Source organism: Arachis ipaensis, chromosome B9, assembly GCF_059453495.1.
Source record: "Arachis ipaensis isolate K30076 ecotype BB chromosome B9, ASM5945349v1, whole genome shotgun sequence".
NCBI lineage: Eukaryota > Viridiplantae > Streptophyta > Magnoliopsida > Fabales > Fabaceae > Arachis > Arachis ipaensis.
In genome coordinates, this window is record NC_142444.1 from 149,014,595 (window position 1) to 149,026,412 (window position 11,818).

Genomic DNA, 11,818 nt, shown 5'->3' on the forward strand with positions numbered 1-11,818 from the left:
TAACGAAAAAAAGTGTGCATACGTTACTACTCTTTTTTTTTTTTGAGCTTTTTGCAGCATATATCTTTTTGTTAGAGAGTACAAAAAATTATTGATATATAGCACAAACTTTTGAAGTACAGCATAAAAAATTTTGCACATAACACAAATTTATTGATATAGCACACAAACTTTTGCACATAGCACACAAATCTTTGCAAAAAGTACACAAATTTTTGTTGTTAATATATTTTGTTAGTTGGGTGAGTCAATTTAAAAAAAAATAGCTTAAAAAATGTTAGGAGTACTATAAAAGTTTGTAATATTCTAGTAATTTAGGTAAATACTAGTTATAACTATATTTTTTTTTAATTTCTAAATTATTATTGACTATGTAGAGTATTTCTTTAATGTCCTAAGTCATTAGGACATTACAAATTTTTATAGTACTCCTAACATCTTTTAAGCCATTTTTTAAAATTATTTTGTATAGAATAAAATATTTTTTGTGGTATAATTTAAATAAATTTATTTAAAAAATTTATAAAAAATATTCATGAGCTATTAAAAATGCGCAAAAGAGTATTGTATGAAATTCGAATTGATAGCTCATTAATATTTTAAAGAAGTCTCGTAATAAAATATTTTGTTAGCTTTTTTTTAATGCATGAAATAAAATATATATTTTTTAATTTTTAAATTATTAATTTTTTTAATCAATTATTAATTTTTTAATAAAAATGGACAGAATTCAATCATGAGTAATTCGAATTTGGTCAATTCGAATTACTATGTGCAGCGTGTGTGAGTGTAATTCGAATCAATATGATTCGAATTAGTGTGTGTGCGCATTTGTGTATAATTCGAATCAACATGATTTGAATTATGTGTGAATAGAGTTCGAATGAACTTGATTCGAACTATATAGTAATGTGCATTGGTGGATTTATGAACCAGTTTTCCATTTGACTTATTTGTATAAAATTTCATTCTCTTTGGCTTATTATAGTGTTTTACCCTCAAAATTTCTATGATATGCACCAAAATTTTTGTACTGTACACCAAAATTTATGTGTTATGCATATTTCATTGATATAGTATACAAATTTTTGAATGTATTTTGTTAGCATAGTATACAAATTTTTTCATATAACACAATTTTTTTTACATAGCACACAAATATTTGCTGCAAATATATTTTATTAATTGGATGAGTCAATGTTGTGGTAATAAGTAATCTTCCAAAAATTTATGTGCTATGCACTAAGATTTTTATGCTGTATACCAAAATTTGTGTTGTGCATATTTTATTGATACAGTATATAAATTTTTGCTGTAAATGTATTTGTCATTTGGGTGCTCTGCATATTTCATTGGTTAGGAAAAGAAAAAGATAAAAACAACGAGAACAACGATGATGATGATAATAAAAGAGGATAAAGAGGAAGAAAAAAAGAAAAAGAAATTAAACAACAACAACAATAACATCAATAAGATGAGAAAGAAGAAAAAATGACAACGACTTGAAGAAAAAACACAAAAAAAAAAAGAAGATGATGATGACGACGATAATAACGATAACGATAATGAAAGAAAAAATGTGCGGACTTCGTTAAAAATTTGATTCAAAATATGCTTGAACGCTTAACATTTCTCTAATTTTTATATCGGTACATCAAAATAAATTTTTTAATTTAATATATACTTTTTTTAGAGAGAGATTTTTTCAAAGTAATTTTAGAGTTAAGTCTTAAAGTAGTTTTTGAAGTTGCAATCGAACTTCAAAATAACCCCTGAAGTTAATAATTATCCAACTCGAAGTTGCACTCCAGGACTCATAATAGTCCCTGAGGCATTTTCCGTTCATCGGAACCTTGAAATGACGTCGTTTTGAAAAAAAAAGAAGCATAGAAAGATATCGTCGTTTTATATTTAAAAAAAACAACAATCTCCTTCTTCTTCAACTCTGTTCTTCTTCTTCTTCGTCTTCAACAGATCACAAAAATAAAAATCAACAACACAAAATATCACAAAAAAAACCAGCATTAATCAGAAAAAATCAATCAACTTAAATAGCAAGTATCAATCAATCTAAACAGCAACAAGCACACAAAATAGCAACAATAAAAAAAAACTAGTAATAATTACAGAATAGAAAACAACTAAAAAACTTAGTAACTAATTTTTTTTTAAAATGACGTCGTTTTAAGGTTTCGAACTTTCGATGAACGAAAAATGTCTCAGGGACTACTATGAGTCTCGGAGCGTAATTTTGAGGATAAATTTGGATAATTATTGACTTCGGAAATTACTTTGAGACTCGAATGTAATTTTAGGGACTATTTTAAAACTTAACTCGTAATTTTAATATACTTCTATTAATCTTTTTCTTGTTTAAAGAGATATTTTCTAAATTAATTCTAATATACTTTTTATTAGTCTAACATATTTGAACTCAAAAAAGAGGAAAAATTATAATTTCATGTGAACTTAATTAACATATGATAATAAAAGAATTTCATTTAGGTACAGAAAAAATTATATTATCAATATATTAGGATTAACTAAATTATTTTATTTTACATATTTTTTAAATAATCTAATATAAAAGTGTTAAATAATTAAACCATGGTTGAATAATAGTATATATAAAAGTTTATACTATAGCTTAGACTCTGTTTAAAAAGGCAAAGTCAGTAGCAAATCACTTACTACTACAGGATTGATTAGCAAAAATAAAACATACTATATTGTATAAAAGCAAAATTAAAACATATTTATGTGTTGGTATGTTGGCTGTCACGTGTCAAAAGTGTCGGTAAACAATAGCAGTATGAGATCATGAATCACGTGTCATATAATAATGTACTGGCAAAAATAATTATTTGTAGTAGTTTTGTTCATACACATATACACCCAAACGTCTTATTTATATATATATATATATATATATATATATATATATATATATATATGAGTAATTCGTATAAGTATAATATTTTTTAGATAATTATTCATGTAATTAATATAAAAAAATAGTTATTTTATTAATATAATATTATATAATTAGATGTATGTGTAAAATAATTTTATATTAATAATGTATAAAATTTATATATATCACAAGAACAAACATCAGAAATTAATTTATAAATAGATTCAAAAAGGTGAAATACTAGAAAATAGAGGAATGGCGTGTTATGCAAAAATATAAAACTGGTAGTGTTAAAAGAAACAAAACATAATCTATGTTTTGTGTGCAACGAAGATCAAGAAAATGTTGCATTCTGCAAAACGTAATCTGCGATTGACAGGGTAGGACAACAAATTTTCAAAACATGGCAAGATGTCCCCTGCATGCAGACAGGAGCAGTTGTTGATCAATTTTGGGAAAGGCAAAATGCAGGCTGCGTTTGTTAGTCGTGCAGGACAAATCGCAGGTTGTGATTGATAGCCTCCCTAGCTGTATGCCCGACGCGTGTAATGGAGGGGCTTATAAAACCAAAACGCAGGTTCCTGCAAGGGTGAAAAAATATTAGTGAAGAAGAGTGAAAACCAGAGTGAAAAAGCAAGAATGACAAAAGGTTACTAAAGGAGGAAGAGTGAAGAAGAAAGGGTGGGAGAAGAAGAAATATACTGTGAAGGATTAGAGTTTGAGGGAAGAAAAAAAAATGGTTCATAATTTTACCAAATCAGAAGAACACATTATTAAATATCTGGATTATCTCCAATGGGTAAGTAATTTTTTTTTATTTTGATATTGTTATTATTAATTTTAATAATAATAATAATATTATTATTATTATTGTCGTCGTCAATTTTTATGATACGGTTGTGTAATAAATTATAATAAACAAAATTGTGTAGAAGTTTTTTATTATTTTTTTAATAATTTATTATTAATTTTTATGTGATCTGTGTAATAATAAATTAAAATAAAGAATATTGTTTAACAATTTTTTATTAATTCTTAATAATTTAGTGTTTACTGTTATGTTATGATAATAACAATAGAATAGAATACTGTATAGTTAATTAAATAATTTTATTATTATTATTATTATCATCATGAGTAGAGTAACCTCATTATTATTATTATTATTATTTGCATTGTTGTTAATATTTTTATTATATCATTATTATATTGTTAATATTATTGTTATTATTAGTAACTTTGTTATAATAATTACTATCATGGGTAACATTGTTGTGATTATTATGATTATTATATTTTTTTTTCAGGCTATCAGGAATTTGTTGTCTAGGAAATTAGATTCATCAGAGACCTTTAACAAGGTAGTTGCAGCGTCACTAGCAGGCACTGGGTTTCAACATGTTTCGTGAGTAGGTAAAATGAGAGGTCATTCTGTACTACTGAGTGCCTTGGTGGAACGCTGGAGGTCGGAGACTAACACATTTCATCTTCCGGTCAGTGAAGTGACGGTGACGCTGGAAGATGTGACCTATATTCTTGGCCTCCCGATTAATCGGGAGCCCATTACGGGTAGATCAGACAGCAATCACCAGTTTTTGGTGGAGAACTGCATTGCGTGTTTTAGTTGGAAACCCGGTCCGCAAGATCACGTGTTAGAGAAGGTTAATGTTGCATGGGTCTGGCGATGCAGAAACACCGAGCCGTGTGACACTCAGGAGTCTGTTGAGCGGTACATCCGGCCGCACATTTTCTGCGTGCTCGGAACAGTTGTGTTTCCAAATAAGTCGACCACTTCATTGAACTCGAAGTTTCTACCGCTACTTCGGAATTTTCACCGGATTTCAGCATACAGTTGGGGGCAGTCAGTCTGGCACACCTATACAGATCGTTGTGTTGTGCATCACGATACAACTATAAAGAGATGGATGGCCCACTCATACTGCAACATGCAAGAACGTGGCGACATGGGAGTCGCTTGACCTGGAAATGGCCACAGTCGCAATGTTGTTGCGCGAGGTTAACAGTGTAAATGGAACCATCTTGCATTTTGCGAACCTCAAACATCTCATTGCGCCTGTCGAACTGGTTGACCACAATGTTTCCTGCACGTCGAAAGCTTTCTTCAACTCTCTTCGTTGTAAATTCTGAATACGTGAATCCGTTGCGGACACGCTCATGAGCCTCGGCGCTCTTCTGAGTAAACAATTCATTCAGCCGATAGAAAGTATACCTAACAACGGCAGTCACAGGAATGTTGTGTGCACCCTTCAGGATAGAATTTATGCACTCTACCAAGTTTGTCGTCATATGTCCCCAATGATGACCCCCATCGAATGCCAACACCCATCTCTCAACACCGATGTCATCGCACCTTTGAGTATATGCCTCACCCCGTTCTTTAAGCCTTTGGTAGCTTTTGTTATACTCCTGTTTCCTCCTAAAATAGCTGTTGAACAATTCATTTATTCGTAAGCAGATACCACAAAATTACTATGAATAGGACCATTATAGCGAAATGAAATACCTATGTTAACCACCAGTTTATGCAAATACGGAGCCTTGAACCTCCTTAAGAAGTTGGACCTGATGTGCCTGATGCAGTACATGTGCCACGCTCTTGGTGGTGACCATGCACTGTTACTGCGAGCTACTACAGCATCGATGGAGGTATGGCGGTCAGAAATAATTCTCACGCCATCAATGGTAACAACATATCTCCGCAAATTGGTTAGGAAAAACTCCCACGCGTCTGCCGTCTCACCCTCGACTATCGCAAATGTAATGGGCACAATATTTTAGTTCCCATCTTGTGCAACTGCAACCAGAAGTGCACCTTTATATTTACCGTACAGGTGCGTGCCATCAACTTGCACCAATGGCTTGCAGTGTTTGAATGCTACAATACATGGATAGAAGCTCCAAAAAATGCGGTGCAGTACTCTTACACCTTGAACCTCCTCACTCTCGCGGTAAACGAGGAGCGTTTTAATTTACACACGAGACCTTGGCATCTTCACAGTCATTGCTTTCAACTATACTGGCAGAGTCTGGTAAGAAACTTCTCAATCACCAAAAACTTTTGCGACAAATTTCTGCTTTGCTAACTAAGCCTTGCGGTAACTTACAGTGTAGTTGAACCTGGATTGAACTTTTACAATAATAGACTTCACCGTTATCGACGGGTCTGCTTCAACCAACGGCCTAATAGCCTCTACAATTGTGTCTGAGTCCAACTTGGCATGATCTTGTAAAATCGTGCCCATGGTGCACATGTGTTTGCCATTGTATCTTCTGATCTCCCAACAAGCTTTCTTTCGAATCAAGCTAGCTCGGATAAGCCAATCACAACCTGCACCATAACTCTTGCATTTCGCATAGAATGTATGCGGTTCAGAATCATACACAATGTAATCAACTCCTCTAGAGATAGCTTTTGATTGCAGATATCACCGACTCTCTCGAACCAAATTCCATTCCGATACTAAACTCACTATCTTCCGCAGCATTGCCTTCACCTACGACATGCACACCACCATCAGTCAGACAAGGCAAATAAAATAAACACTGTAGGTAACTTGAATTAATAATCATAACATACCCATATTCGCATACTCAGGAAATTCCGGGGTATGCATGGCTTCGAGATCTAGAGTCCGCATAAAAGACAGAACACCAAACGAGTGCTGGCTTACAATCGCATCCGCTTTATTTTGCACCGCCGGATTACCTGCCAAGTCTCTGTCATCATTTTTGTCATCGACTTCATAGTTGGCTTCGAACTCCTCTTCACTGTCATTATTATCTTCTTCCTAATCTATATCCCCGAGCTCATCAATATTGACCTCCTCGCCAACCGCACCCAACCCCGACTGCTGTTCGAACTCAATGTATAGCTCTATCATCGGCACGTGAAATTTGGTTTGTTGATAAATACATAACATCTGTTACATACTGGAATCGTCAGTGATAGGCATTATTTGAAACTGTATCAGCCCACCAAATACTTGTACAGGATTCCTGTATAAAATGTTGCTCACCCTTTTCGAAATGTGGCTTTGAATGTTATTATAAAGCCCATTTTGTAACTCTACAAAACTCATGGTACATGGAATAGCAAATGACAACGAATATTCACAAACAAAAGTCACTCCTTCATGTGTGTTTGGTATAACCTCACCGTTATAATACACTCGCAAATTTGCAATGTTTTCCATAACTTCAACCTCACTTAATCCAACCTTTTTGACACACCTAACTGCCAAAAAAACTAAAAACTATAACATATGTGCAAGAAAGAAGAATAAGATGAGTAGAAGTGGAGTGAGACAAGTTGAACGAGTCTTGCTTCGTATTTATAGTCAGGACTCTTGATTAAAATATTTTTTTTCAAACAAAACGCAACCTGCGTTTTTATTTTTCCCAAAAAAAATTTTGACAGTTCATAAAACGCAGCCTGCATTTTGCATCTTCCAAAAAAAAGCTGACACAAAAAGCAAAACGCAAGCTGCGTTTTGTTATTTAAAAAAAAAATACTGCCCATCACTAAACGCATGCTGCGTTTGGGCTTAAACGAAATAAAATTTTTTTTTGAAAACCTTGCAAAAAGCAAAACGCAGCCTTGGCTGTGTTTGTATAGTTTCCTGAACAAAAAAAAATTGAAGACAAAAGTAAAACGTAGGATACGTTTTGAGCTGACACTATAGTAGAGAAAATTTTGTCTATAGGTCCATTTCATTGGACAACACCAACTTTTTTTTCATAACAAAAAAAATGAGCTAGCAAACATTTCATTCATAAAAAAAAATTGTAGAATATTTACAGATACTAGAACGACACTAAATTTAAGTATAGGAAAGAAAATCCAATATTCCTTTTATTGAACTAATACTGAAAAATTAGCCTAATATTTAATTTTATAAAATTTTAACATATAAAAATAAAAATAAATCTGATTTTTTTTAAGTATACAAAAAGTATAGTATGTTAACATTATGAGATATCTTTTTTTTTCTCTGGATAAATTATCTTTTGTTAACCTAAACATATTTCGACGAACAAAATATTATTCTTGATATGTTCTCTCATATCTAAATCTTAACAATGTCACTCATAATAGGAGAAATAAAACACCACAAAAGAATAAAAAATATACTACAAAGAGTTATTAAAAAAATATAATCAAATTAAAAAGAGATTATTAAAAGTTAGACTTGAATAACTTGTGAAAGAGTAAAAAAATAAGAGTAAAATGGAGACAATATCAGAGAATCGAAAGGAAAAAGAAAAGAAGGAGAATGTTGGTGATCAAGAAAGATAGATGAACCGTGAAACAAGGAGAAAGAGATGAGAAGAGAGAGAAATGGAAGAAGAAAATGATGGGTGAAAAAAGAAAGAAAAAGGGGTGAAGATAGATGAAGGGAAATGAAAGAGGCGAGGGAGAGGACAATGGCCTTCTAAAAAAATTTCTTGCTTTGATGTAGAGAAAAAAAATAGAATTGCAGAAATTTCTCTCAATAATAGATAATTTAACACTTCTTATTTAAATTTAAATTTTATATTTTAATTTATCTGTTTTTAATTATTTAATGTGATATAAATAAAAAAAATACAATTCAAAACAAAAAAGTTATACTGCTACTCCTTTTCACTACAAAAAAAATAAGGAATTTAGCTCTGATTAAAAATTAAAACATCTAAAATTATTTTATTAGTGTTAGTTTATTTTAGAGAAAAAATAATAGGAGTGCAAGTTAACTAAAGAAATTTATCAATATTTAGCTATTTAGAGTAATAAATATTCGTTCTTTAATTATAAAAATGAAACTAATATTTAAATGACGTTGTTTGCACACTTATTTATAAAATATATACTTATTTCTCTTATGAGATTAAATAGCTTAATTTTTAATTTTTTTGTTAAAATACTTTTCAAGAATTAATATAATTATATATATTAAAAATAATTATTTGATTAATTCAAATAATAATAATATAAAATATTAACTTGTTACAAAAATATTCAATTGAAAATTGTTATATATTTTATGATTAATTATAAAATATTAAATATTAAAAATGAATAAAATTTATTACATAATAAATATATATTCTATATTATTATTATTATTATTATTATTATTATTATTGAAATTAACAAAAATAATCTCTAATTTATATATAATTACAATGAATATTGAAAGATATTTTAATCAAGAAGATTAAATAGTAGGTTATTTTAGTCTTGCAGAAGATATTTTTTAAATAAATTGAGGGAAAAATGTCATTTAAATATCTTATATGAAAAAAGTATTATTTTTTAAGAATTAAGTATTATTTTTTATATTATTTTTCATAATATTAAAAGCTATAATTTTTTTAACATTTTATCCCTTAAAACTATTAGAAACAATAAAGTGATTAGAAATTTGAATAGTTTTGTTTGGACTAATGTTTGGAGAATCTGAGTTGAGAAGATGTTAGAGAGCCTCTTTCCTTTCAATGTTGATAACGAAGTCCAAAAGATAACTTGTAACGAATAAATAAATAATTAAATTGGTCTCTAAAAGATCGCACAATCTCCATTTTAGTTTTCGAATAATTTTTTAATCAAATTCATCCTTAAAAAAATTTAAATTGATCATGTTAGTCTTTTCGTTAATTTTTTTGCTGACGCTATTAATAGAAATTGACGTGGCTCGTTAAAGTCCATGTCACCATATGAAAACGACGCCACTTTATATTAATAATAGTTGAGTCATTGAAACGACACCGTATAGAGTAGCAAGGAATGCAAAATATTACTCACTCCCTCACACTTTAACCACACACACTTCCCTTCATTCTCGGTGAGAAAAAAAAAACCGTGTTCTTCATTCCTCTTGGAACCCATCAACAACGCTTACTGGGAGATGAACGAGCTTGGACTTTGACGCGCAATTAAACGAAGGGTTTCGTGTGCGTCATCTTCGGCGAGAGTCCATTCGCCTTTCGCACACGGGACAATGAAAAAGCCAACATTTTTGGCACAAGTTGAAGGTAAATTTTTTTTGTATAACCTATGTCCTATCTCTGATTGTAAAATAGCTTATGAGATTCTGCTGATTCTTTTTAGTTGAACCCCATGTTGTCCGATTTTGCCCTAGGTTTGTTTGTGCCCTAGTCATTCAGTTTGCAAAGGTCTATGTATGCTCTATTTTTTTTTTAATTTTGACAGTGATATGTTTGTTGTGTTGAATGAAGTGTTTCGAATGTGTTTATTGTAGGTGGTTTATTGTTTATGCTTGTTATTTCTGGAATTAGGTTACGGTATATGAACTGTGATCGTTTGAATTATGACTATATTAGACCAAGTTTTTAAGACAGAGTTGTTTGTTATTTTGAGTTTATTTTGAGTTTTATCTCTGTTTTTTTTTTTTTAGATGGAAGGACCTCTAATGACATTTGTGTTTCACCACGGCAAAAAATTTAAAACTGACGCTAAGGGAAGAATGATTTATGAACCTGAATCACACAGAGGTGTTAATAGGTGTTGAAGCAGATAAACATATTTTATGTGAAAGGATATTATAAAGAGTTGGGGTATGTTAAGGCAGACAATTGTGTTTGGAAGGTTCCTTGGTTATCTCACTCCCTCCACCACCTGTAGCTGAGCAAAACGCTCCAAATGAGCTTATGATAAACAGACAGATGGCTTTCTATCAACATAACACACACAAAACTCACAACAGATTATAGACTTCTAAATTGTAAAAAGTAAATGTTGTTATTTATTTTTTGTACCTAAAATTATTGCTGAATGTTGGATGAAGTTGCTGCTGAAATTATGCAAGAAAATGATACAAAGCCACCAAAACTGAAAGTTGTTAAGGGAAGTGATACGAGTTCTGTGGAACAAACTGAGAACTATCATATGCCAGTTGGTCCAATTACAAGAGCAACAACTAAGAGAATAAAAGAAAGTTTTGCAAACATGACTAAATCATTTGTTTAGGAGATGCATCAAAAATTGGACAAGACAATGGTTAACGATTATGGAAAGCCAAACGTCTTACTATTTACAAGTTACATTGAAGACTCTCGTTAGTCAAGTTGAATCAAATAGGCATCACTTTCTTAGTATTTATTTTATGATTTATTTTATGTTTGTTTTATTTTATTTGTTTTAGGCCCATTTATGATTTGACTCATTTTTATTTTAGTGAAGTTATGAGTTACAGTTTTAAACTTAACATGTATAAAAAATCTCTCTAAAATCTGGTAGCCACTTTTTTTTTTGGATGAATAAATTTTTTTTTTGAGTTTCTTTGAGAAATTTGGGTGTGAATAGGTGAGGTATAGTAATTCCCTTAACTATTGTATCAGGAAATCAAATTGAGATAGAAGAGTCCATTTTTTTTTTAATTTTTCAGTTTATTTTGGGTTCTGTTCCGTATTATTTGGTATCAAATTTCAGATATTAGATTAACTTTATTAATCTATAATTGTTCTTCTTTATCCTAATTAAAAAATAAACTCTTATTCATTAAATTTCTGCCGTTGTTATTTGCATCTTTGTGATCTTGAATATTAAAAAAAACTCGCGTCATTTTCTGCGTCGTCCATTGTTCATCTTCGTCTCTTTTTATTCCTTTTTGTCATTGTCTCTTTTTATTGTTTATTATTTCTTTATTGTTTGTGATTTTCGTATTGTTTCTCTCATAACATTAGGTTTTCTTATTATGTTCCTCATAGCATTAGGTTTATTTTGAAAAAAATAAAAATAAAAAAACAATAATTCAGTAACAAAAAAAAACAACAAGACAAAAAAAAAAGCATTCATTGCACAAAAAAAAGGATTTATGTTATCATAAAAAAATTTAAAAAATTACAAAAAAAACCTTAAAAAAATCTTTAGATAATTTATTA